At 38.2% G+C, this 27,599-nt stretch overlaps 1 protein-coding gene across 10 annotated transcripts in view; it reads right to left on the bottom strand.

Moving 5' to 3' along the window:
* LOC105676868 (nucleolysin TIAR) overlaps nt 1–27,599 on the bottom strand; it is a 395,737-nt gene that overhangs the window by 301,849 nt on the left and 66,289 nt on the right. Inside the window, exon 3 of one of the 10 annotated variants that reach the window (XM_067353321.1) lies at nt 23,697–23,759. The exons of the other annotated variants lie outside the window; for them this stretch is intronic. The gene's annotated coding sequence lies outside the window, so the exon portion shown is untranslated. The remainder of the gene's footprint in view (nt 1–23,696; nt 23,760–27,599) is intronic. 10 annotated transcript variants of the gene reach the window in all.

Below are 27,599 nucleotides of genomic sequence, written 5' to 3'. Positions count from 1 at the left end.
CTTCTTCCTTTTTCCGCGGCACAAAAGTCCCGGGATAACAGAAGTTCCGGCCGAACCGAGCCCATCATATATACTTCATGTTTTTCGGGAAATCTGCCGGGAAGATAAACAGAAGTAAAAACCGGACACACTAATATTCGTGCTTGCGCCGTAATTGGATATTGCCTGGCTGAAACTAGAATTTTAATTTCGCTAACTCTCTCGCGCTCGGATCGATACTGCCGTTCTCCCCTTCGGTCCAGCGAACTGCGGAATCCCCGAGCGAATTATTGTTCGTACTGCAAACTTCGGAACGTTTAATCCAAATTCACGCGGGAAAAGTTTCGAGAAAAATGAGGCGACTAGAAGAATATTCCGCCGCCGTATCCACCATTTTCACTCTCATTCTTCGCGTCCCTTTCATTTTCACGTTTCGCTATCATTTTCTCTTTCTTATTCATCCACCATGAGATTCTCTCCTCTCGTCCTCTCGTCGTCTCCACTTTTTGCTCTTACGCCATTCTCAGTCGACGAAGTAAGCGCCATGTGAAAACTGAAATATGCTGACTTTTACAGGCCGACGCAAGGGCGAACTACGACGAGAGGACGAGAAAACGAAGGACGTGGAGGGACTAAACCACAAAGGCTGCGGTCGGCTGGATTTTACCGGCGGACGTGTCCTCGGCAATTATTGAACTTTTAAAATCCGAAAAGGCCTTGCTCGTTATATAACATCAGACATGTCCACTAGAAAATTATCGCTGCTTATTCTTCGTGCCTTTGCTCTTCATTTATATAAATACAATCGTAAAAATATGCGTTAGATCTATATACACTTATAATTAAGCCATCAACTAATGAGATTAAATCGCAACAGCAGAGAATATTTTTCGAATTAAAAAAAGCTTCCTAGTTACTTAACATGTAAAAAACTACTTAAATTACTTGAATCAATAATGTAAATATCAAAAATAAAGAATCTAAGAATTGTTTCTTTAAATATTGAATAACATTGTATAACGCAGCGTTATGTAATGCTTTCAATAAAAAAGATCTTTTCTTTAATGCGGAATATATTGAAAACCATGCTTGCGAAACGCTTAAATTTCTAGTATCTTATTCCGTAAGAGATACGTAAATTACATGGCATTTTACCTCCTTGAAAACGCATAGCAAATAGGATTCTCATCATAGACTTGTCGTTCTAACGTGTCTTGCGTACCGTTACTAATTCGCCTGCCTCGGCGAACCTAAGCGCGAAATTCCACGCTTGAGTAGGTAGACAGAAATATATACATGCGCGACGGAATGCACGTCCCTAGTTTGCAAACTAATCGGCAATTCTCTCTTCCGAGTGTTATATGCATGGGCGTTGGTTGAAGCGGTATGGACGGTTGGCCCCGGGCGAGATGCATGCATATTTGGCAGCCGGGGCAGACTTGTACTCCGATATACCTTGTACCAGTAACGGTTCGGTAACGGCCCCGATATGCAAATATATTCATTACGTACCTCGGCCATATCCCCTTTAACCTCCACCCCCTCCGTGATGGCCAAAAACCTCGGCGGCAAAGGCGCGATCGTGTCGGCCAGAGGCAAAAAGACCGGCACCGCGTGTATTTCTACGACTGTCTTATATTCTAACGACACCGCGCGCCAAACGGACGTACGAAATTGACTTTTTGCATAATTTCGGTGAAACATCATGTAGATAAGAATTTTTATTAATATCTCGCAAAGTATATTAATCTAATATATGTACATATGTATCGTATTTTTAAACTAATTAATCAAATAAGAAAAAGGAAAAGAAAAAGGAATATTATTTATCAATGTAATCGAAATTGTGATAAATTAATATTGCTAGAGTCACGATTTTTTATTAGATTCGTATACGAGCGTGGACGGCCAAGTTACAAATTGCCCGCACTTTAGAGTTTAGTCATGATACACGCACCAAGCCGAACACGTGTTCACGAGTAGTCTGGAAACGGTGTGTGAGCGGCTGGCAAACTTTGGCGCGAAAGCCGCATACATACCAACCTGGACATGTGTTTGCGTTTGTATCGCAGCAGGATTCTCTCCCAAGTTTCTCATTTCCATTGAAAGTTATCTCATATAATTCATTTATCTGAAATTGTGTTATGGCTCTCCTCAATGCACAACTTAATCGGTTATCTCATATTATTTACTATTATATACTATTAAGAACTCGATTTAATAAATGCTTTAATAAACAAATCAAGCTCTGTACACATGCAAGGTAAGTTTTTTTGTTCGAAATAAAACGTTTGCGAAACATGCATTTCGATTCTCTCCTCTAAAGCAGTGTTTTCCGTTGTTACGGCATATGCTAAGCACGACACGCGGCATTGATTTCCAGATTTTGATTTAGATAAGACGATGGCGCATACACACACACCCGTAGATTTCTCTATGTTGAATGAGCAACGCAAGAAGCGAACATATTCGTGGACAGTTTCTCTTCAATCGATGCAGCGGTATCGCGGAGAAGTGACGGAAATGTTTAAATTTCGTACGAAGATTTGAGGCAAGGAGATGAAAGCGTGGCTTGAACGAATCAAAGAGAATCGAGGAATCTATTTTCTCTAGCGATGTTCTGCACCGCATAGCTCGAAATCGTCTTTTCTGTTTCCCTCTTTTTGCCATTTCTTTATCGGACTATCCGTCCCGTCTTGCGATGTTGCGCGCGAATACACATTATGCCGGGAGAAGATGGATCTTGCGCGAGAAAACACTGTAAGCCGATGCTTAAAATAGTTCGTGCCAAAAACTCGGAAGGAAGCAACCCGTGCAAATGTTTCACTTCAGAACTTTCATCGTATACTCGCATACCGAACTGTTGCATTGGTGCGTAGAAAAGAAATGTAAATCGTTTTCTTTTTTTTTTTCTTTCTCATATTGTATCTAATACATTCGACATTTAAAAAAAGAACGTAAATATATCTTATAACTTTCTATTTGATGCAGCGGTTTGATTGCACTTAATTATACGTACTTTAATTTTACAGAGAATTTTGCATATAAATTAAAATATGTTTGTGCAACATTAATAAACTCGTGGCATGCTATTTTATAGTTATGATGAACAATAATAATCTTACTTTAGAAAACGAAAACATTCCGTGCACATCTTTTAATTACATAATCGGAAAACGAATACCTTATCATGCCGTTGAAATACTCCGACTCTACGCTCTAGCGATGAGGAAGTTCTGGACGAAACTTTTTCACTTCGCGAGATAGTTCCTGCCGAGTTAATAACAATATTTCCGAGTAAAGTTTTCTATTTACAGAAACTGAGAAATTTAGGAAGCTCTTGGTAAATGTTAGGGTACGGGATGAAGCTCCAGTCAAGTAGAGAATTATTTAATAACTTGATTTAAGATAGGCTCCAAAAGTACGGTTGGAATATAAATTCTATAAATAAATTATACCTCATTTACCAATGAATTTCCCTATTAATCCCAATTTCAAATTGAAAAAATGCATTACCCGTTCTATCTTTATGCATATCTCTGAGGATTTGTAGAAATAGCAGCCTTTCTGAATTCTTTCGCGAGCACGTGTAATCGATAGTTCGAATTGCTCGCGCAATTCGAATCTTATTTATCGCTGCAAAATCACGTCGGCTATACGCTCGCAGTCTTATCTACATCCCAGCTGCGCTTCGTCCCGATCTCGACCGCCGGGAGAGAAGTCGCTGTGTGCAGAAGGGAATCTTGCCCAAGCTGCCACCGGCCCCGAGGGAGTTTCGACTAATTTCCCGTAGGTCCAAGTCGAAATAGACCGTTAACACCCCCGTAGAAGCGTAGAACACAAATGTAAGGCGAGGGGAAGGTAAGCGCTGAGGGCGAGAGAAAGGAGCAAGACGGAGGAGACTGAAGTGAAACGGTGCATAAGATGGTTAAAGGGTGAGCAGAAAGGACGGAGCGAACAAAGTAGGAGACTGATGTAAAATAAGAGGAGGAACAGAAGAGTGAGAGAGAGAGAGAGAGAGTGGGGGGGGGAGGGGCTGAGAGGGGGAGGGGGAGAAATCTCAGCAACGAGACGCGGCAAGGAGGAATTCTCATGATGGAGATAGATAAAAGTGAGGAAGGGCTGGATGTCTCTCCAGTCAAACTGAAACTTATCCGTTTGGCTTCTGGTCTGCGCGTTCCTTTCACCACCATACCATACACCCTATCCTTTCGACCACCCCGTAACGACCGGAAATTTGGAAACTTGACACTACGAAGCGAATTGGCGTAGTTCTTGCGAGGTCACTTCGGAGTTTCTCCACCGGACACACTTTGCCCGCGAATGAAATTGTTCTACCGTACAACCCTGTTGTCGCCCGGCTGTCCCTCTCCTCATTCCCCGTTTCTCGATCTATCTCTCTCTCTCTCTCTCTCTCTCTCTCTCTCTCTCTCTCTCTCTCTCTCTCTCTCTCCCTCGGTCTCATCTGTTTCTCCATCGTTATTACTTTCCCTGCAACCTGAGTTTTTCTCGCGCTTACTTGCGCGCCACTTGTAGTACACATAGAATTATCGTCGTTTTGATAACGCGAGAAGAGAAAAGCAGATAGCGACGAAATTAGAGAGAAAGGGACGGAGAAAAGAAAAGCACCCAAAAGAGGCGGCGCTTTATAGCAACACGATGGAAATACAATGGCACTCATTCTACTGGCTTTTCGTGCCCGCCAGTCTGCCATCCGCCCCCCTCTCGCACCGCTCTCTTGCTCACCTGTATAACTGGAAACTTTGCATAAATATACTATAACTATTGTTTCGCAAGAGCCATTGGTGGAGCGCGTCTGGTTATTTATGGTTGTGGGTTAATGAATTTCTCCTTTCAGACTCGATTTATTGGCTAATCAGCCTTGCCCTGATGCCAACTTTGCCTCGCGGATAAGTTGTAGCGGAACCGCCGGCGGAGGGAAAGTACGGGAGTTCGAGGTTGTAGGATCTCTCTATGACAGGACCGCTATTGAATTCCAACTTGTTCCGTTATTGTTAGCTTTTTTTTAATAACTACCTTGTTAAAAAAGATGATGAAGAAAGGATGAAATATTGAAACTTGGACTTAAGCCACGAAGTTATATTGTTTAATCCTTCAATTTTTCTCGTGTTGATTATGAATCTTCAGAACTGGCGGAGATAATTTTAATGGCAAGCTTTCAACTTTGACGCGCTTTTTAAGAATTTACAGAAATAATGGTTAAAGATTGCTTTGTAAAAGCGTATAAATGAGTACTGCAGATTTTAGTGAAAATGTAATCATTGCATATTGCAAAACCAGATGTTGTAATTGTTACTATTTCTGGAACGCCTGCAAAGACCATCAAGTTATTCAAATATCGCTCTAATAACGAATTCCGGTTTAGATATTACAACGTAGTCAGAATTTTATTCACGGAACATCAGGAAACGTTTTACGGCTATTAAACCACGATCTTGAGAAATTGACCTTTCGTGACTCAACTGTTTTCACACCAATATTCTACGGATACAATTTTGTGCTCGTCTCGTGAAACGTGTAAATAGCCAAGTGTTGCGCGCTGAAGGAACGTCTTCTATTTTTTAATAATCACTAAGTACCTATCTTCGCGTGAACGTTCATTTTTCTTTTCTTAAAGTGTACATCACCTTCTCGCAATTTTGCCGTCGCTTTACTTATATTTTCATTCTTACTTATATTTTCCCACCTCCCGCCAGGCTGAAGAGATGCATTTAAACTGCAGATATACAAGGTGCCCAGAAAATGCACATTTTTATGAATTATTTGACAATATCAAATTATTTTTCAATATCACTATTCTTTAAAAAGCCACGTCTTACGATATATAAATTATTTTCATAAATTCCGAATTCAAATATTACAATTTTTGATTTACAAAAAAGACTGATAAAAGTTCGGGTTTTCTCACTTAATATACAATGTAAATATATTTTTATTATTAAATCTTAAAATGTAATTCTGTTTTGTAGCATTATCTATTATATCGATATTAAATATTTTCGACGCCCGTTGCTGCGTCTCATTTCGAAACAGCAAGCCCCATGTACTTCCTCATTGTCTCTGGTGCGAGACACGGAAACCGGGTAACGATTGAGATTCTTAGTCGCGGAATCTCCGGTGTCGTGATTTGTAGGTAACGGTTAACTCATTTTCCTTGCTCATTCTCTTTCGTCCGTAACAGATTGGCGCCGAGAAAATCCGCGCTGGTGTAAGTATTGTCCTCCGCCGATTCGCCCGGCTGCTTCCTGCTGGTCTTGTGTCACGGACACACCAGAGATTCCGGTAACTTCCACGGTCTACTTTCGCCGACTGCTCTTACCCACCCGACTTTCGGCATGGGATGAGAAAGGAAATCACGTTTGACGGGAAACAATTTCTGCTTGCGTCCGATAACTACGGTCTGTCGTTTTATTAAGGCGTGGTGCCAGCGACAACTTTATGACTCCATTCTGCGTAGTGCGTAACGGACCGATATCGTAAAAAAATATTTTCACGATCAGTGATTATCTCTAATATGCCTGTCATCGATTACGTCGCTGTGTACGGATATCTAAAGGACGTTGACACGATTGATCGAGTTAGCGTTTTGAAAAATTATTTTAAAAAAGAAAATAATAACTAATAAAATAATATACTTATGCACCGATATTAGTACGGTTTTTTATTCGTTTTATTATTTCTAATTACGGTTTAATCGTTAGCTTAAGCGTATTATTGTTACTTGCATGTTAATATCATATTTCTGCTGGCATAATACATAATACATTTACATGAAAAGGAATACTTCGCGTTATTAATTAAATAACAAGCAACCGACAATTAAACAGATATTACTCGCTATGTTATTACGGATATATAATTAATCATTTGATCAGTAAAACTCGAATTACACGCTATATTGATGGATTAAAGTCGCGTTTTCGGGCGTTAAAGACAAAAGAGATTATAATGCCACCGAGATCGCTAATTAATAAAGATCGTATAAAGTCGAAAGAGTGTATTATGAAAGGCGGACCTGTCGGCGAGTTGCTTTCTCTATTTTCAGCGTGTTAATTGTCAGCACTCACTGTTGGCACACGTGCGGCGAAACGCTTGGCTATTCATGCAAACAGTTTTCGAAAGTTTAATCGGTGCATCCGTCGGGTGGGCCGTACGGTCGTATGTTTGGAGTTCATGCGAACAACCGGGAGAAATAGAGAGGAAGGGAGAAAGAAGAAAGAGAGCAGACCAAAACGAAGAAGGGAGACAGAATTGGAGAGAGTAAAACGGATAGAGACAAGCGAACGGAACGACGAGGAAACAATGGCGAGTTAGAGCGAAACGCGAAGGACGTGTGAGAGAAAGGGTGAAGCGCGAGGGGGCGAAAAAGGGAGAGAAAGACAGGAGCGAGAGAAAAGTTGTTATCTACCTCACAGGTGGTGATAAGGCCGCGATTTGTTTCCACGTGAGCTTGCTAGGCATAGATTAAAACTGTTTAAGCCCCGGCCATCCCGAGAGAGGCGCTGTTTCTACTCGAGTTTAATCTAACCCCACTGTTCCCTCACGGTATTTATCCTCCGCCTTTCCAAGTTTTCCTACCATCGTGGGATACATTCAAACGATATTTGTAAATACATATTTGCGTTCGAGAGAAAGAGAGAGATTATAACAACAAAGCTGACCGAAGAAGCAAAGTTTTGTAAGAACATAATCGTACGATTATGCGGCAACGGGAAGTTTTAACATAGTGTACAATGCAATTTTGTCTCGCTAATTTGACTAAAATAAAAACTGTGAAAAATCAATGACAACAGTTATTTAAACTTGTCGAGTTTATCGAATTGTTATCTTTAATACGACTCTGCGGCAGTTTTATCGAGTGTTTAGTATCTATGCGATTGCATGCAACAAACAGTTTAGTCGAATTAAGTACTACCTACGCTGTGTACACATACCATATGCAGTGTGATATATATAGTATAGAACTAAGCCGATTAACAAGCTTCCAAGCATTTTGAGTAAAACTATAAATGATCTTTTAATCTCGTAAAATCTTGTATATTGCAACTTTTGTATCTGTTGTTAAAAATTATATGACGCTTGTTACATTGCTTCTTGTGTGTTAAAAATTGTTAATATAATTCTCAATATAATAAATTATATATTGCGTGCACAGTTAAATTGTAGTTAACTTTTAAATAAATTATACGATATATGAATATTGTGATGCAATAATTGCTATAATGCTTCTCTAACTTGCGCGATGTCGATCGACACATTGCTCGAGGAGTAATAGCGCTAGAAGCGTCAAAGATGATGACGGAATAAAGGATGCCTTTAGCCCCACGATAATTTTAGCCCGTAACCCGCCCCCGCACCCATTTCCTCAATTATGAGGGTTAGAATCCATGCGGTGATGCGCAAGGGATGTTTCCAATTATCGTTAACTGTCCGCATAGACGAGATATATCGCGTCATATCGACACAGGCGTCTAGAACCTATAATATACCTAACTCAATCACTTTATATAGTTAGTAACTATATTAGATAGCATAATTCATATTCCTTGTTGCGGTTTCTATAAAATCGAATATAAAATTAAAAATAACTTTATCTGTGTAGGAATTTCAATAAAAATATATGCAGAACAAAAAATATGTTAACTAATTCCGTTTCTCATGTTTTATTTTCAAACTAATATATGGCGAAAGTTAATCTTTTAATTTGTAATATTATAAAAACGCAAGTGTCAAATTTAATTATTGAAAATAACATCAAGCAAAAGATACTGTCGCCTGTCGATATAACGAGGGACCAATGAAGTGCGTTTTACGTACACTTCAACGGCAATAAATCAATCCTAGGCGATTCACTTCTCCCTCATTTATCCCTCCCCTCGTTTTCGCGATCAGACATGCGATGTAACAATTACTGTTCGCACCCAGCGTCATTCATAATATCTATCATCCTCAAACTTAAAGGGGAACAAATCTCAATGCTGTAATCGTTCTTTCATCCAGTGAATGTCACAAAACCATGCATCATTTCCATCGACTAATGCTTCCATTCAAAAGCATGCAATTTTTACTATTCCTATGTAAAACGGCTTGCTTCTAATTTTTATTGTAACAAAGAATAATATCCCTAATAATATAAAGCTTCAATTACTATTATATGCTATTCTTTCATCTCTTTCTTTCGAGAAAAATGCAGAATATTTATAAGATAAAAAAGTCAACGATTATTGAAAATCCGATTATTATTGAAATAACGATTATTGACATAATTGCGAGAAAAAATAAATTTTTGTAGTTTAGATAAAAGCAAAAATAAGATAATTTGAATGTCACGAATGTCGAGATTTCTGCTTTGCTAATTACATGGCGTTTCGCGGTTCTTATGTGCTTTAGTAGGTAGATAGGTGGATAGCAATAAATTCCAAGCCACGCAGGCAACGGCCATAGCGAGAGAACCTGCACTCGCAGTTAGGAAGGAGAATAATGTTGGTAGGTACATAGGTGATGTAATGGGTAAACATATTTGTACTGATGTATCCATATATGCGAACGTGGACAAAGAGTTAAAATGCAACGTTGTAGGTCTCGAGGGAACTTTGACTATTAATTATAAAACATCCACGTAAACTGAGCAAAGACAATAAATCTTGAAATTTTTTACTGTATAATTTCAAGTACTCTATATATCAATAATAATTTTTATACTTAAAAAAATTTTTTAAATTTTAATAGTTGAAGAAATATTTTAATCATGAAAATCATAAAATTACTTGCTTTAGCTTTGCAGAGCGTTATTATTTTCAAAATTATTTTTTAAATTACATTTAATTAGAGTAGAAATATAAAAATTGCATGCAAAAATTGTAAATGGAAAATAATATTTATATATTTCTGAAACTATTTAATAGAGAAAACGGTACTAGCATATTCTATATCCCACAATAACATCGTTCAGAAAAACAAGTCACGTAAATCTGAACAGTTCTTCCCTTTCTTCGCTTTCTCCGCATCAATTGTCGCTTTTAATGGCTGTTTGTTCAGCCTCTTAAATATTTCGGTGCAAAAACAAGAGCGCTAAAGTGAATGAGCGAGAAATATTTAATTTAGTGTACGGCCAACTGCGTCACAGGTGCATGACAAGAACGGGGATCTGCCGAGCGAGCATTGACTTGTCTATCTCTGATCGTGCTGCAAAATTAATGCGACATTTATCGTAATGGCTTGAAATGACCTGGAAAAGGAGCGATATATGTTGTCGCTTGCAAAAGTTGTTCGATTGACCATGCACGCATGATCCATGACAACCAGTCATAACACAAATTCACCATATATACATGACGATAGCACTTAGAGTAACAGTTTATGGAAAGTAAAGCAGACATAACATAATTAACATAGTGTATCTAGTAAAAAAATATTTTAAAAAATTTTGTCTATAAAATTCAATTATAAAATGTTGCAAAATTCAAATAATATAAAAAACAAATGTAATAAATAAATGTAAATAAACGGTAAATTATATTATTCGAAACTTGACGTAGATGTGATGTACATTATAAACAGCTTACATTTTACACGTGCTGCGATAAATGTCAATATTTATAGCTGCTAACATTGATTCGGTGGAGCTCGCGAAAAAAAAGCAAGAAGCATTATGTGCGGGACAAGTATTGTTCGGGATTTTCATGAATTTTTGCGATTACGCGACGTCACGTAAAACACATCCCATTTCGCGAAAATTGCGTTAGTTGGATTAATCTGGTCGCAGAGCGGATGCCTCTCTTTTATGACGCGGCGTCGCTCTAGGAAACGCCCGGAAAATCCCATGTGCAGCGCTCGTCGCATGCTGTATACAGTCGGGGACCCTTAATAAATCTCCACACAGCGCCGAGCGTGTTCTCGTCCTGGTGGATTCCGGCAAATAATCTGGCCAAGTTTTAATTATTCCTATTTTCGCATCCGCCGACCGGTCGCATGGCGTCGCGTCGCAGCGAAGGCACAGGCGCACATTCCAAGATTTAATTATGCAAATCGCGAGGCCACTAGACAAAACCAATATTTGCTCGAGTTCTTAGATGGGGGACGAATCTCGCGAACAGTCGGAAGCCGTCGAGGGGAAGCGGGTTAGCAGAAATGACACAACGGCAAGTTAGGTGAAATTCCACGACTCATAATCAGGAAGACTCGTCGGTCTGGGTAAATGGAAGCGTATAATATTTTTCTCTTTCTCTCAACCAAATTTTTTGCCGTGATAAATACGTTTTCTTCGTGCAGGATAATGGGCAGCGCGCTAATTAAGGCTGTCCATCAGCGTTTCGACTTTTCCTAGTTAACACAACGCGGATTATAACTTAAATCACGATACCACATCTGAATTAAAGCTTTACAAACATCGTTTGCGTGTTGAAAAGAGTCGTTATTATTTTTCATTGTTATATTTAAATTTTTTATCAATAATATTTTAAAATACATTACAGAGTAAAAAAAAAAAACAAGCAGAAAAGTTAGAAAAATTAATCCTATTTCAGAATTACTTTCAAATTGTGAGTCTGCAATTAAGTTTCGATATGAAAGCTTCTTGAGAAGCAAATTAAAAATTTTACATTAATTTGGTTTGTAGTTATTATTATAATCGAAGACATGTGATAATAATTATTACAAAAAAAACTAAATTACAATAAATTACAAATATAATTAGAATTTTTATAAAAATTTACTTGCACAATTTTTACGTTTGTAAATTTTATTATTAAACCTATTTCTATAATAAATTCATTTAAATCATATAAAAAGTGTGCAATAAAATAAATTAAAATGTAATTAGAGTTAGGAAAAATCCTTTTCTTGCTTCTATACTAAAAAATTTAATGTTATGTTGAAAAGCATTAAAATATTTTCTGATTAGATGCATCATCAATTATATTAACTATAACGCGCAACATTGTAACCTCCATTACACGATCTTGAATTAAATGCAAATAAAAGGCCGCCTCTATATTTATCCGGTGCAGATCTCATTCCGGTACTTGCAAACTTTTGTAAAGTAATTTAACTTCGATAAAGGAATAATTTTATTCATTTGTTCAAAAGTTTATCTAAGTGTGTCTCGAATAAAATAGTTCATAACAGTAACATTGATAAATATTGTTAGAAAATAATATTTTTATCAAAACATTTGAAAACTGTTCAACTTTACTGTACAAATCGAAAATTTTTTATCAAAAACATAAAATGCGATAAATTATTCGATAATGTAAGCACAAGAAAAACTTGGGCAAAGTAGAACTATAATAAATGCATGTTCAAGTAATAATTACAGATTGGAGGGTCCTAATGATAAATAAAATGATCAATCGATAGTTACGGAACAAGCGAATGTAAGAGCTCGACATAACACGATACGGTTGAAAGCGATAGCGGTAGTTGCGACAAGAAATTTGTCGCGCCACATCTCGGGGGGATCGTTGGTCGGCGTGCCTTCGTAACAATGGCCGTAATGACGATCCTCGCGACTATTATTCATTATTTTCCCCCAGTTTCTCCGTGAAATCTCTAATAACGGCGGCTGCGCCAACCGTAGGAGTTTAAAAGCCCAGGCCGTGATAAAAAAGGAAAGGCGGTGGTAGTCAAGCAGGTAATGTATCCAGTTAAAAGTTTTCCAGGTTCTCTGGAGAGGGTGGAAAACTTGCCCGGGACGCCGCGGGGTGAGGGACTAAGGTGCCAGTAGACGCTAGAGATTGTGCATTTGTTATTCATGGAGACCAACGCTTCGGTTGACTTTAACATTTCGTTGTACGGAAAAGTGGCCGCACCTCGCGCTGCGGTTCGGGCGTCCAGGCGATCCGTAAAGAAATGTGGAGAAGGGTCGGCTGACTTAGTGATAACCGAGGGCTTTTAAACAAAATTTCGGCCGCGATCGATACACCAATCTCCATGTAAAGCCGGGTGGAAAACTTTTACGGTGCGCTTATCTCCTTTGAGCTTGTAAGAACCATCTAAAGCGTTTCGAGTGCAATCAAGGGGTTTGAAAATAATCTATTACCCCTCCGTTTCGCTCGATAGCACTCTGTCCATTCTGTTTAGTAGTTCAATCGGGCCGATGTTTGTAGATTTGTGCAAACATTTTGGTGAAAGTGCAAATTATAAAATGACACGATACGTGCTCGCGTATCCACGATATCAGCACTAAAATCGCATGTATCATAATGTATATAAGTAATATGATATAGCAATCAATACAGAGAAAATACTGCATTCGATAACAATAATAATAATGATATAGTAGGCAAATATCGCATTATACAAACTTCATTAAATACTGATCATTTAGTGACAATAATCGTTTTGTTTAATACAACATGCACAATAACGTTATTCGTGTGTTTGAAGGATTAACAGCGCGTATAACGGCCGATATGTTATCATAACATTCCAACACAAACTGCTTGTGAGCTAATTATGCATAAAGATTACTGCCGTGATAGTGGATCACGCAGAGTAAAAGCGTGCGTCTCTAAAATTCTGATATTTGCAATTCTTGTATTAGAGATATTTTATTAATTAATACTTCAAGCATTTTAATTTTTCCAAAGTTGTATGAAAATTATGACAAGACAAATAATTTTATCATAATCACACAACAACGATGATATATGTGCAGCAATAACAATTGCATTAACAAGTCATAAAATAAAAGATTTAGTAACAAATTGCGTTGCTTCGTTATTAATGTTTTAGCATAGCGGAGAGATAATATTTAAGCGCAATGCTTTGCTAATTACAGCCATAACAAATGATAAATAGTGAATAATGTAAATTCGGCTGGTGCGGGAAAATTTAGATAACAGAGCATCGTGACGTCAGTGAATGATTATAAACCCACATCACTCGATTTTTCGTAAGAGCACGCATGCAAGTTTCAGCGGACAGTAGCTGTCGATATTCCCCCTCGTACATCTTCCCCGTTTCGTGTGCGCTCCAAAAACCAGGCTGTATGGGAGGGTCGGTCGGAACACGAGTGAATTGTCGGTGTGAAACGTACGAGTAACGATGAGGTGAAATCAGTGTAGCCACAATTAACACCGCGGCTTGATTTTTGCCGCGTCGGTTTTGCTGTTGACACGATTGTACTCTGTATTAAAGCGCGATACGCGGACCACGCAATTCTGACACATCGCACGTTGCGCGCCTATTGTCGAGTATCGTCTAAGTACCTTTATTTTAATTTTTCACAACGCCGTTGAACAATTTCACCATTATCACCATAAAAAGAAATGTAACAGAAATCGACTAGCTCGAGGTCGTTATATATGTACGTATATCGATATTTCTTTCAAATGTGATTATATTTAATATTATAAAACATGCGACTTTTTAAAGAAAGTAACGACTTTGATTCAAATATTTAATAAAATAAGGCATATACAATACAAATAGAAATAAAATAAACTTTTTCAAATTAACAATTAATCAATTTTTTAATAATAAAAAAAATATAAACCATAAATATAATTGAGTAAGTAGATATTTCATTAGAGGATGCAGCTTCTTAAAAAGCATCTTAAAATTCTTTTGCAACAGCTTTTTTACGCCACTCATGGCACCATGAAGAAAAAAGAAAAGCGGCGCTCAGGTGCGTTCTGCACCATCTCAGCGATCTTACTCGAAAGCGTCGAGGGTGACGATATGAAATTCCCCCTTTCTTCTCGTCTTTATCGCTTCGTAAGTTGTTTTCGTCCCTTTCCTGCCCTATCTTGCTATGTGCTATCAGTGAAATAGGTTCGCGAGAGATATATCCGAGTTTCTGCCTCTCCACAATTTTACAAGAAATTGTCCATGCAACGAGCTGTTTTGTTAATTAAATACGATAAGAAAAGGCAATCCATCTTTTTTTCTCTCTTTGTATTTATCACAATAATATATACCTTGACGACGTTCTGTTAGAATAGTATGCAAAAATTGTAGCACAACTATTGAATATTGCCAAAAATAAGAATGTTTTAAACAGATAAATACTCATCCAAATCTATCATGTTAGAAACTATTGTAAAAAAACCTTTTTTTTAAAATAAAAAAACTTTTATTTTTGAATTTACCTCTTACTGTATCTTTAACCTACTCCGATTTATATCTATAGAATTTTGTAATAATAAATTGCAAAATACATATTTAGATGTTATAAAATCATCTTGCAACATTTGACATATAAATGTAGGAGCATTACAACATGCAGCAATTTCAGGAAAGTTGTTATAAAACACACTCAAGAATATTAGAGTGAAAATATACCGATGCTATACATACGTATATATACACATATATATTGTGTGTGTATTGCATATATATATATCAAATACGATTCGCACGAAATATAAATTCAGCTCTTCGCCAATCCTAAATTTCTATGCAACGGCGCATAAACTACCAACACAACCATGCATTTATGGATCACCATCGCACGATATAATCTGTATTCACGGTTATACCGCAAAGTCGATAGAACTGGAAGTTGGGCGACGGGGCAGGAGGATTGTGGCTGTTGCGGGAAGCAACGTAAATCGTCTGTCCAGACTACGAAAGTAAGATTGTATGAACATAGAATCGTATTAAGCATAGACGAAGTTTGCTACTGCTTATATTACGTTAAGAAAAGTATAAAATTTCTTTCCTAAGATTTTCATCTTTTTTTACCATTTTTTTTACATACTTTTCGTCACATTAAACAAAAAAATTTAATTTCAAAAGTATAAAAAATTAATTTTACGTATTTTTGACGTTTAAAAGTATAAAAATAAAAAATATTAAAAACAATATTTCGAATATTTGTAAATTCAAAGGCAACAATAAAAGCAATCAATATGTGCATGTTTTGGAGACAGTTAATTAACTATATTCATGTTGCCGATAGACAGTTATTATGAAAGTATAACTCCAAAGATCAAAGCAAACAAAAAAGCGTGTATACCGCGGGATGTTTACATTAATTTGTTACACCGGCGAGAAAATCCATTAAAAAACGCGGGGGTTTACGAAGTTACACAATCTGGTGTGTCTCGGAGTGGGCGTAACTCAACGCTGTGTAAGGTGCTCGGGTTACATCTGTTATTCCGTCGCGTCAGCCAGACGGGGGTGATACCGAAGAGGACAGGCGGCGGCATAAAGGGGTGAACCTGCTGGATTAAGCTGGTACAGCCACCGACGCGTACACGTCTTGCCCAAGCTTAACGGATGATTAATCTATTCGCGCCCTCCGCAAACAAGTACCTACTATCTACCTGCTCGCCCACCTACCTACGTAACTACCCACCGGGAGCGCAGCACGATGGCAAAAACGACCGCTTCCAATTACCACGAAACCCGCTCGAAATCTCGCGCTAATTCGAATCCAGGCCTACCCGCGTCGGCTGACACGGGAGAGAAGTAGCTGTGGACATCGGTGGAATTTTTACGAGCTGAATTTCCGAAAGCCATGTGAATTAATGCGTCGACGACAATTCGTTAGATTCAGATATAAAAAGATATATATATGTTTGATTTAGTTTTGCCATAAATAATTATCACAATCGATATTCATAAAATGTAATTTATGAATATAATTTGCAAATTTAATGTCTTGTAACTTTTCAGAGTTAACGGAATAAAAAATGTAAAGTCAATTTCATAAATTGCTAAAATGGCAATGTATCTTACTTGAGCTCAACGATCATTAAAAAAAAAAAAAAAAAATTTGCAAATGTTCACATTAATCTTGCGCGTTATTGATCGCGGAGGCTACTTTTATCGCGGCGTTATTGTATCGGAACGGAGCGATGCCGAGCCTAATACTACATTGAATCGAAACAGAGAGCGCGATCGTGTTGCTCGCGAACAGGAAGACGATCAGATAGATCGCATGAATACTGCGGATGTCGTGCGGTGTCCGGACCTCGTATATATCCGTCGACGAGTCCGACAGACAGCGGACGTTCCAGCGGGACACCATCAACTCTGATTGACAACTCCATGCATGGAACTGCGCAGCCGAGATTATCGGGTCTCCAGACCGGAAGCTCGTTCTGCTGACCACCTCGGAGCTGAACCGAATTTCACCTCCCGCACTATGTACGATTTCCGCATGCAAAAGGGATATCGAACGATGCCCATTCGTATCGACCAGACAGTGGATAAGGATATTTCGTGACATATGAGCTCAGCTGTCGCGCATGACGGCTCGTTCTACACGTCAGAGAAATATCTCAAATATTCAGCGAGTCTGGAAATTAAGTGCTGCCGATGCCTTTACGTTAATTGCCTATCTTTTAATAGCACTGCTATAAAAACAATGTGATCATAATCAATGCCATATTGTGCTGTTTAGTAGAATTACGCGCGGTCACTAATTTATTGAATTCAGAATTTAATAATAAGTAATATAATTAAAAATTTAATAATATCGATAATCAAATATATCTTCAAAAGTAATTCTGTAGAAACTATTTCCTGCATTATTTAAGTGTATATATGATTACTAATATACTACTCAATGTCTACTAATGTTGTGAACAATTTTTAAAAATTCAATATTCTGGAGTATACTTTATATTGACTTATACCACTAATTGTCACATTTAAAAGACCCTGTATAACAAAAGAAAATTTTCAAAGAACAATACTATAACGTGACTATAAGACTGTAAGAAATATCGCGAAATAAACGTATGCAATGTGAGATCCACCAAAAGTGCGATCGAATCGTTGTCTGACTACGCGACGACCGTTACTACTGTCTAATCCGCCGGCGACCCGTATTTTACTACCACGTGGCGATACCCGCGTGCCAGAAGGTATCGAGCGTCGACCGGTTGCGTCGTCCAGACAATGGGCAAGGATATTTCACTGAGTCCACTCCGAGAGCTCGACGCTGAGAATACGCGGCACTGAGAGAGAAAGGCTGGAGAAAGTGAGAGAGAGCGTGAGATAAAGCGAAAGAGAAAGTGCAAGGGGAGCGAGTGGTAAGAGGGCACCCTCCAGGTACCTGAGGATGGTTAACAGGGGGGTAGCAGCGCGAAAAGGGGGCACCAATGTCTTGGCTTGAGAGCTTCGGGGTCCTCCCGTCACCCAATCACGTCCTGGCGAAGCTCGCCATATTTCGCGGGGCGGAGCCCTCTCCTCACTCTCCTCGCGCGACCGACTCAGCCGCTGTGTTCTACTATTATTTTAAACCCTTCGCCACCCCCTCCCCCCATCCCCGCCGCCGACCCCTTTCCCCATCTAAACCCCTCTCGTTCGCCAGTTTCATCCCCCAGTTCTCCTTACCACCTCCGCCCGACACCCCCTACGATCCAGCCTCCTTCTCTCGCCACCTTTCCAGAACGGACCGCCAACCACCCCCCGCCATCGCGTCTCGTACCTTCGGGCGGAGATGAAAATTTCCAGACTCCTTGCGATCGAAACCGAATTGTTATTTCACGAGGTAGTCGACCCTTTACCATCCGTCGACCTAACTCTCTCTTTCTCCTTCGCCCTTGGGCGGATGTTGTAAGTCGTCGAAAGTTCCCGAAGCTTCTACTCTTCTTCTGTTCTACCCTCTTTGCGCAAGAGATTGATGAAAAGCCTAACATTTACCACCGTTTGCACGGTGTAGAAATAGGCAGCATGAAATTTTTAAATATCTAACATTATTCTCTTCGGGAGCAGTTGTCGGTTTTAGAACGATTAATCACGCCAACGGTTGAAAAGCGGAAGAATTCTAGCAAATAATTGTACTATATTGAGACAACTGCACATGTAGCGATATATTTTACGTAGCATTGGCACGGGATAATTTTTCTTTTAAATTCGACATTTGAGGTGCTAATGTCAGTTCGCATTTCATATCTGATGTGACATGCTATTATCTACATGCTATATAAAAGTTAAATGACACATGTAATACTGCAATATTCTGCAATAATTGAAAAATTTATATATACAAAATATCTACTAAATCGTCCTTTGAAAATTATTAAAAAGTAATGATTATTAATATATCAATGGAAAGTGTGTATTGCGATGTTACACGTCCGTCATAATTGTTTCTATTTTGTAGATATTTGCAAACGGAACAGCAGATGTCAATAATAACATAAGACATTAATGAACGTGAAAAAAAAATATTTTGCAAGCGTTTTTAATATCCGATTAAGTAAATCACTTTTCAACAATTTATTATGTTAATTTCCAATTTCTCTTCTTAATACTTAGCTTTAGCAAACATAATCTGCAGTAACGTGAGCGAAAGCGCCCACATTTTGATGATACATGTCTAACACTAACGGTGTACCAACATGCTACCAGGGGTAGCCAACATTTCCTATAGGGGTGCATGTACCAACAATTGTAAACACGGGCTTCAAACTTTGCATGCATCTTTGTGTATTCACACAGTAGATACAATACCTACTAATTTCCAACATACATAGAGTAAATGTGAAAACTTCTACTAAAATATGACGCGTTAATGCAATGGTAAATTCTGTAAACTTCTTATACGACCAAACTGCACTGTATATTTCTACCATCGCCAAGATAGTCGAGCATAATGTGTATGATACATTTCTCCTATAAATTTTACATAAACTCGATTATAATTTTATATAATATTTCAAACTATCAAAATAAATGTAAATTAATTTGTTCTTTAATTAGTTAAAGAAATATTATGTTGCCTTTTTTCAGTAGCAAAATTTACTTACATAGTGTGCCAAAGTCTAATCATATCAAACTAACTACTTCAAAATTGAACAAGTCTCAATTCTCATTAATATACAATTTAATTCCTTTTACTGCTATAATCGATTTGAAAATGATTCTTTCATCTTTCCTTTAGGTACATCCATGAAAAGCTTCAAAGACTGACTGATCGAGAAGATAGAATGGTAAAAGAAGAAAATGAGAAAGAAGAAATGAAGCAGAACTTATCCCCGTGAAGTACGTTGGGTGAATAAGCATCGCTTTCTTTGTCATGTATAAGAACTTGAAAAAGAAGCTTACATACTTTCGATAAAGCCTGAGAGATACATAAATTACATGCATTATCCGACGTACTTATTTCGCTTCGTGCACTAAAACCAACGGTTTTGTAATATATCAGAAAGAAGACTCACCTAAAATTAAATAGCAATATACGTCAGTTTCGTATCATCTTAGGAAGCTATTTTAAGCAAATACTATTTAATTCCAAGTAATTATATTCTGAATCGATACAGATAGCAATCGTGAATAAACGGTTACGTAACGGTGAATAAAATTAAATTTGTCAATTAATGCAGATATTAAATTGTTTTTATAAAAATGAAAAAGTTAAAGTATTTAATCCCGTTACATACTAATTTCATTTGTAACTGTCGTACGTAAAAATTCCTTCAAATTTTCAATACGATTTAATTGTCTGACACGATGTGATTACATGATATTACGATATAGTGAGATTATCTTAAGAAGAACAAGGAAGAGAGACTATAATTTGAATTTATATATAAGCACCGTATAAGCTTAAACATATTTATATTTTCTGCTACGTGGAGCTTTCTATGGTGGTGGCATTCACGGGGTGATAAGGAAATTATTCATATTCATACTTTTGCGGAACATGCTGAAAGTATCTAGGAATACACGTTGAAAAATAGCCACTTTATATGTTGATTAAAATTCAAGCGTTTCCCTGTTAAAAATTCAAAACCTCCGCTAGAAAGCCAAATAAGTCCCGGGTATGCGTAATTCATATTCTTCTTTCTGTCTCCGCACCGCCTGCCGAGATTTAACATTCAACCAAAAATCCCACATGTCTTCGGCACGAAAAAAAATGTCATCACGTCGACCAGACTGGACGGACGAACTTCTTGCTCGTCGCGTGATATATAGCTATCCGAGTTTCCGGTAAATGTCTGCTTAATAAAAATTCCATGCGTTTGATTCTGTCATTCGACTGACCGAGCGGCCCGCCACTCGATCGATGTCATGCTTGAACAACCAATTTGTCGCTTACGAAATTGCAGAGGGGGAAATTACAGTGGTTCGAGCGTAGCGGGGTTATAACTGTATAGTTTGAGCTTCGCGACCGTTTATCGTGAAACAGTTAATATTTGAACGCGACTGGACAGATTTACGCGTGTGGCCGTTAACAAAGTACCACGGTTCAAAGGCTACTTTGTCCGCGCGCGCGTTTCGTTTACGATAATTCGTCATGAAATTAAAAAGCTTAGAGCCTCGTAAAGATAAAGATAAAGATAAAGTTATTGTTCTCGCGTTCTACGGAAAGGCAAACTCGCGCCATACAACGCCGTATGACGACCAGACCGAAAAGTTAACATCTATATCACGTATTTCCCGTTCCGCGTCCTTTTTCTACGTTTTCTCTCGCTCTGTATCGCTTTCCTGTGATCCAATGTGTTGCAACTGAACTTTTATGATTATTACTTGCGCGAATACTCGCGAATATATTGACAAACCATACACACACAATCAGCTTATACAACAATATATACTTATATACACATGGTGTAAGTGGAAATGTAAAAATAGTGGAAATGTTGTGTAGAATTCTTTATTCAAATACCGGATATTTAGAAAGCTTCCAGATAAAAAGATTAAACTTTCAAGCACAAGTCGATGCAAATCAATGCATCGCTTTTGTGAAAAAATCTTACAAACACATGAAAAAATTTAAACGAATAAAATAACTGTAACACATACATTTCCAATAATCGATTCTGTGTAAATAAAGCACACATTAATGTACTATTTTAGTAATTGTACTAAAAATATTTATCATATATTTTATATCAAGTAACTCTTTAACGATACTAATGTCCGATAACAGTAGCGAAAGATGTAATTACATTATCCAGAGAGAAACGAAATTGGTTTTCAAATTCAGCGAGGCCAGAGTTTCTATAAGATGAGAAAGGTACACATGGTCACTTCCCTTCTCGTGGAGTATTTCCAACCATCGATCACGTGTCCGATGCAAGACAAAGTAAATTTAGAATGAATTGGACCTGTGCAATGGTTTCCGCTACTGTCGTTGGCACAATTCATTAAGAATAATTTAGACAATAGCAGTTGTTCACTAACTCTGTCAAGATAAAAATTGCTTTTCGCACCGGCGACAGCACGACGGCAAATAAATTCCCTACATTTGCATTTATTTGCAGAATCACATTTTTACCATCGAAATATGCCGTTCTGTATTATACCGGTAAAATTAATTTTTCGCCGCGCTGCGCAAGAATCTCGCAAAACATGTGGAATATAAAGCTCGATTGATTTAAACGTTAACATTTGAAAACGCACTTGATAGCTGAATAATCAGTGGGAGGACGAACTGAGATTTAGACCAACAGGTAGAATTACTGGCACGGGAGCTTGGTTGGGGATAATTCATCGCTAATCGAACATGGGAGCGGGCAGGTGCACAAGGGTTGGTTTTCACCCTTGCTGTCCTTAGCCGCTGTTATACGTGGTCATGCTCTATAATCGGTTGCCTGTCTTCATTTAACAAAATTGTTATACTTATATGAAGAGAACTTCTTCTCATGCTTTTGGGATACTTTTTACACATTTTTATGATATTCATGTTTCATATTTTTATGTATGTTTTGTAAAAGATATTACGTTAAAAAATTAATCAGATTATAACGCGTAAGGGATCAGTTTTATGATACAATATGTTCTCTCTCTATTAAATATTTATTTTTTTAAATATTTCAATAATCAGTTGTATTAATCTGATTTTATCGTAAAATTTTTAAACTGTGCGTTATGATATTTTACACAAAACAAAATATTTTAAATATTAAAATAATACCATCGCAAAAATTACTGAAAAGCAAAATAATTTTCACAAAATAATTCATGTTTCGTAAAAACAAAGATTAAATATCTCGGTAAACAAAGAAAAGTTTGAAAATTGATTACACGTTTAGGTAACTTTCTCTAATGTAAGATCTATTCAATCAGTTGGAGTTAAAAAATAAACTTAATTTAAGTTTGACATTATCCAATCAACTCGTGGGATTTCAAAGTTAAACTAGGTTTAACTTTCCATGGTTTGTAGATATACACGTAAATGTAACATTGCCTGTAGTAATGATAAAAAGAAAACGAATAAACATCAAGTTAAGAAGCAAAAGAGAATGCAGTTATACCGTATATTTGCATGCGTGTGATCATGAGTATTATATATTCATATATATATATCATTAGGATCAACATCATATATATATATATATATATGCGCGCGCACGCGCGTGTATGTGTGTGTGTGTGCACATGATGTTAATCCTAATGATTTTATTCACAGGTAACGTTTATAGTTATGTCTATGCACGAGCAATATCGGAAGGATTATTGAAATTAATGATCCAGGCTAACTACGTTATAAACTAAAATCATGTAAAATGTATGAACTCGAGCCGTGATTTACGTCCCTAATGCTTCGCTGCAGAGTGAAGAAAGGTAATGTTATTCATGTAATAAAAGCTGCTCCATGAATATTCAAGTGCTTAATATCAAAGTTTTGGTTAATGCGGGAAAAAGAACGAAGAAGTTATTTTTTAAAAAGACCTCATAATAATTATAGTTTTAGTGAGATAATAAACATAGTTGAAAAAAATGCATGAATAGCATGCGATTCGTAGAATAGTCGACGAATTCGAGTATGTAATGAGATTCTTACTTACATTACGCAGAAGCAACTTTGCAAGATAAACAAGACTGCGGCTTATACAAATCGGCTATCTTACCTGAAACAGAAAATAAATTTTTACGGTTACTACAAACAATAATATATATGTAGTTGCACAAGATTCGTTTTTTTAAATATTTAGTAATTTTAAATTATTATAAAAAATAGCTATTAGACAAAATAAAATTCCAATTTTGTTCAGAATATTACACTGTTGGACTTGAGATGCACGTTACAAGAATTAAAAACCGTGAACTATTTCTGACAAGACCACACAACATATTTTACAAGATTAGATACAGCAGGTAAGCAAACTTTATTGTAATAATCGATTTTAATCAAGTATGTGTAATAAAGTTGTCTTTTGGTCTACCACGAAACTTCATTCCCGTATTTCTCTCGTCTGTAATAGCTGTTAGTTTATAGAAGCCGACCGGTGCAATCCGGTTGCCTTCGCAAATCCTAGCGTGAAATTAAGGCTAAATTGTGGTGTCTTCTAAAGGATCGTAAAGGCGGTTGTTGGATGTTCCTTTCTTACCGCATGAAGATATATCGTCTGTTGACTTGAGTGACTGAGAGGAGTCGGAGTTAGACGAGGAGGGACAATAAAAGAAGCAAGGGGAAAAGAGAAGCCAGCGCGTGATGTACAATATTGTTAAAAGCATAGAAATAGAACAACGTGGAACGTCGGTCTGCGCATTCGAGGTCAGGCTGACAATGACAAATGATACCCCAGCACCGTCCTCAAATTTTCTTATTACCCCATACGTGAGTTTTTGCACGACTGTACTTTGCAATTTACGCTTCTCTTGAAGCGCCTGGTTTAGACAACGATTTCAATTCCGATTGTATTTTCGAGTATCGCAATCAATCCTTATAATTGTAATACAATAATAGTAATGATAAATTTCAATTAATATTACGAGAAGAATCACAGTTAATCAAAATTGTACTTTGTAAGAATATTATCTATTCGAATTGTTTATCTTTAATTATTTACGTAAAAAAAAAGAGAATCTTTTATCTCCAAATCTATGATCATATTCCACACAATATATAACTTTATGTTTTATCAAGAGCGCGCAGAATTATTCGGAGTTGAACGTTAAGCGGTCCTTTTGTCGTTCTTAAGTCCACCATGAGTGCCTCTCGAGTGAACTCTATAGAAGCACAGTCTCGAAAGCTTACGACCTTGCCCGCCGCCTGTGCATTGCACACACATACATACGCATGTCCGTGCGTGTAAAGAGAGCGAAAGGGGACGAAGAGTATACGACTATGGCTTTCTGCGAGGCGCGGTGTAGGCAGGTACACTTTGTAGAGGGGCGGGTGCGGGACTCTGTGGAGAGCCAGGGGATAATAGGGATGAGTGGGCCAAGGGATATGAATCAAGCTGAGCAAACATTGAACTTGGAGATACGGTGTCGCCGCACGAAAGCTACATACTGTGGGCAAAGAGGGGAACGTACCTCGAAGTACACCTTCGCGATTACAATTCTCGACCCCCGAGAGCCCGGTTCTCCCCTTCCTTCGCGGGGGGGCGCCCCTCGTCCACCGTAACTCTCCGTTCCCGATGCCGGGAATATGCATATACCAAATATTGATAGTACGAGAGACCGAGTGTTTGCGGGGACGTCAGCCGTCGTATAAAATTTTCCGCCCCTTCGAGTCGGAATAGCCGATGAAAGAAAGTGTCGACCATAAGAAAAGCACTGAACTAAGGTCGCGCGGGACTGCGCGTCTGTTAGACGGAAGAATGACATTCGAGAGAGAGAGAGAGAGAGAGAGAGAGAGAGAGAAAGAGAGAAAAAGAGAAAGAGAGAAAGAGAGAGAGAGTGAGTAAGTCAATATAGATTTTGCTCTATAATACTATTTTAAAAGAAGCAATTTATGTAGAAATATAAAATAAATAATATTATTCAATTTATGAGAAATTTCGAGCATGCGATAGAAACAACTGAAATTCTCCAGTTAAATAGAATTGTACAGGTATGTATATCTTTTTATGTCGCGTCGTAGAGTCGCGTCGCGATTCAAAATTTAATGTACAATTATATATGTATTCGCATTCGCAGAGAGTTGGCTTTGAAAGTTATGTGGAAATTCATAATCCAATTGCCTAATAGTCGTATGCGGGGATGGAAGTCAGTTTTGTGGCGAGTTATCATAAACAAAGAATTTCGTTAGTCGAAGGCCGTCCCTGACGCAGGCTGCGACGCCGGCGAGATAAGGGTGCGCGCGGCATGGCGAAAACGCAGTGTCTCATCCCGAGGGATATCAGGAAAGTGGTCTCTCCGTCTCCTATTCGCGATGTTTTAGCCGACCCCTACACCAGACCGGAATATCTTAAACGGGCAGGGACTTTTTAAGCAAAAACTTGATCGCGTATACGGCCGGCAGCGGCAGTCGGAATGACCGGATCGCGCAGTCTGCCAAAATCGCCGGCAATAAATCGTTAATATTCTAATTGACAAAAAAGAGAGGAGCGCGTCGAGGCCCGCGGGGAAAAACGGTAAAATACGACTACTCTTCAGATTGATCCGGAATACGCGCAAATTGCTTGTGAAAGCAGCGGTTACAGTGGCTCGTTTGTATCGCCGCTTAAATCGATTTGTTTAAATGGAAACGCTAATTTTCGACGCGACGTCAAGCGCGATATCGTATCTCTTTCCTTACTTTGTGTCAAACGCGTAAATTTGGGTTTGCAGTGCGTGCGCCACTAATTTCGATAGCAATTGTCAGTCTTTTGTAAGCGAATGACATATTTGTGCATTTCCGCGTATGAAAAATGACGTTGAATAATTCCACTGTTGAAAGCTCGTTTCGCCGAATAATTAATGATATTGAACATTGTCCTTTCCCGAAACATTTTCACAAAACTGATTGAATTTTTAACATCTTCATGCATTAACGAAAGCCGCGTATATTTCGCATTCCGCCAGAAACTGTCGTTATTTATTGTTATGTTTGTTATTATTTATGGAAACTTCAATTGGATATTTCTCGAATGATCGATGCCGCCGAAAGGTATCTGCATACGGCATGAATTTATAACTTTTCTATGAAACCTCCATAACGCGATAACTATATTTCAACGTTAACGCATATCTCGCATTGCAGCAGACTGGCGGTGTTATTTATAATTCTTTGTTTAGACGCGCAACATTTATCGCGAGTGACACAATCGTTACAAAAGAAACTCTTAAGTACATATCATAAGTAAACGCAACAAAAAAAGAGGCAGCATTAAATTTTAACTTATTAATTTGCGCGCGTTAAAAAGGCGAAAGCAAAGAGATTAACGTCGCGCGACATAATAGATGCGCACTCGGAGATTTTACGCGAAACTTCAACGTGTTTCCCGATACATTGTCGCACACGTTGGTAAGAGACAAAGCTAAAGTTTAGCGGGAAGAAAGAAAACACAACTGACAGGCTAGAAAGAGAGAGAGAGAGCGAGGACGAAACAGAGAAATTGCGAGGAGAACGAGGGAAGGAAGAGAGAGAATCTTTGTGCGAGTTGGCACACAATGGCAACGCGAAAGTCAACTCCCTGCCGGGCCGGAAGTCGACGGTCGGCCATCTTGGCAACCGGATGTGCATCCTAAATGTCTCGCAAGGTTTGTACGTATGAATTGTATATGACATTCTCCTTGCCTTCCTATTCCCGTTCTCATTTCACTATCCTGGTACCTCCTCTCCCCGGTGCCCTCTATCATTTTACTCTCCCCCGTTTTCCACGGCTCCTGCCCAACATTATCATCGTCGAGTTTTAACTCAACGAAGACGCGCGGTGAGCGGCTCGTTGGTAGAATGAGAAGAACGAACGAGACGAAGACGAAGGCGACGACGACGACGGCAACGACGACGACGACGACGACGACGACGACGACGACGA

The sequence above is a fragment of the Linepithema humile genome, chromosome 4 (assembly GCF_040581485.1).
Source record: "Linepithema humile isolate Giens D197 chromosome 4, Lhum_UNIL_v1.0, whole genome shotgun sequence".
In the NCBI taxonomy this organism is placed as follows: Eukaryota; Metazoa; Arthropoda; class Insecta; order Hymenoptera; family Formicidae; genus Linepithema; species Linepithema humile.
This window is presented reverse-complemented; position numbering and strand designations above follow the sequence as displayed.